The sequence below is a fragment of the Bubalus kerabau genome, chromosome 2, assembly GCF_029407905.1.
Source record: "Bubalus kerabau isolate K-KA32 ecotype Philippines breed swamp buffalo chromosome 2, PCC_UOA_SB_1v2, whole genome shotgun sequence".
NCBI classification, from domain to species: Eukaryota; Metazoa; Chordata; class Mammalia; order Artiodactyla; family Bovidae; genus Bubalus; species Bubalus kerabau.
This window is the reverse complement of record NC_073625.1, coordinates 126900936-126903155: the sequence shown is the minus strand read 5'-3', so window position 1 is coordinate 126903155 and position 2220 is coordinate 126900936.

Here is a 2220-nt window from a genome sequence, read left to right as displayed (position 1 = left end):
ATGTGGGTTCAGTCCCTAGGTGGGAAGATCCCCTGGGAAAGGGTATAGCAACCCACTCCGGTATTCTTGCCTGGAGAATCCTAAGGACAGAGGAGCCTGGTGGGCCACACAGTCCATGGGGTCACACAGTGTCGGACAGGACTGAAGCGGCTGAGCATGCATGCACGTGGTACGATAAGACAAACTGAATTCATATTGAAAAAAGTGGCATCTGCAGAATTGTGGATTTGGCTTAAGAGACTTAAATTATGGCCTGAAAGGGTTGCTCATGTTTTATCAATTGATCGTAAGGTTTTACTAGTCAAAAAGCTTGTGAATTATCCACTTAACTGAAGAGGTTTTCATTCCATTCTTGAGTCTATCATGAAAAGCAGTGGTTCTCAAAGTCCGGTTCTCAGACCATCAACATTACCTGGGAGCTTGTGAGAGCATGAAAATTTCCAGCAATCTGTGTTTTACCAAGCCCTGGGTAATTCTGAAGGTTAAACTTTAAAAATCTCTGATTAGAAGTGTTTTAATAACTAAAAGGAGGGAGAAGGAGAAGGGAGGAACTAATAGAGAACAGAAAATTCTCAGTGGAACATTCAACTGGCCTGCTTGTTGATGGGAAAGTTTGGTTCAAACTTGTCTCCAAGTACTTCATTTCTTTTAAACATAGACTTACCTTTGCTATCCATCAGCGTTTCACCTTTGACTTGAGTAAGCTGGTTCCAAAGACTACAAAATGAATAATGTAGAACCTCTACACTGATGATCTTTTCTGCCAGAAATGTATTTGATCACTTTCTCACTAGGAAATAACTACAGGTGATCCTCATTTTGCACAGTTCTGATAACCACAGATTTCAGTCACAGTGGTCTAAACTAAGACCAGTCCCCCAACAGCACCATGCAAACTTCAGTTACCACAGGACGTTGCCTGCAACGACATAGTACGAACTTCACCGTCCTCAAAGCACTAGGGAAATAAAAGATGTGTAGCAAGATCTGCAGCCAATCACATCCATTCTTTCAAAGTCTGTAGAAGACTGCTGCTGCTGCTGCTGCTAAGTCGTGTCAGTCGTGTCCGACTCTGTGTGACCCCATAGACAGCAGCCCACCAGGCTCCTCCGTCCACGGGATTTTCCAGGCAAGAGTACTGGAGTGGGTTGCCAGTGCCTTCTCCGCTGTAGATGACACCATGAATCTGTTATTCAGTATGCAGTCGCTGTTTTGTCTTCCAGTAATAAAAGAGAGAATTGTTTAAGAAAGATGAAAGTGCAGCCAAAAAAGTGAAATTGGAAATGATTAGAATGTTTGTACCACTGCATCTAGGCATGGAGCCAGGGGAATTTTGTAAAGGTGAACTTAGTGTCATAAATGAGGAAAGTGGTTGTTACACCAAGGATAAAGACGTGCCAGTGGAAGTGATACCTGCAAAAATCTTTACACTGAAAAACCCTCAAAGAGATTTTGTAACACTGATATCACTAAAGATAAAATCTTACAAGCAAAAATAAGTTCTCAAATTGTACTCCCCTGAGAACAGAGGGCATATACAAGTGGATTGGTGAAACTTTAGGCAGTTAGGAGCTGAAAAATTATGTAGTAAGTTGGAAATATTTTAGCTCAGAGATTGTTGTATCTTGTATAAGTTACTTTTGTTGATGGACAATCTAGTCACAATCAAGCCAAGAAGAGGACTATATCCCAGGACACAGGTTTGCAGAAGCTCCAGAATTGTTCCACTGGCCTAGAGTTAGAGATGTATTTTTATACAATCCTGAGACAAAGAATTTATGGAACACATTGACAGTTCAGCCTTGTACACCAAGTTCATCAGAGATGTTTAGTTATATGTGTACAGAGTTAGCCTTTGACCAATGTGACCCCCTTTGGGGATTAAAAAGAATATTAATCTTCAAATTACAATGCCGGTGTCTCAAGAAAGAGTCCGTTTTTCTCAAAGGTTGATGACATTGTCCTGCTCTGAGGAGATCTGGCTAATGTATCATGCGGGTGATGCACATTGGGAAACACCCATCACAAATCAGGCCTTTTTTTTTTTTTAATGTCTTAATTCGATTGTCTTGTCACAGAAAAGTTTATGATTTTTCCTCATCACATTTATCATCTAAAGTTTGATTGCTTGATGCTTGTCATTTTAGTAAGTTACTGGTCTGGTGATAAATTAATTGTCTTCTTGTTTTCTAGAATATATAAATACTTGTGAATTTGCTA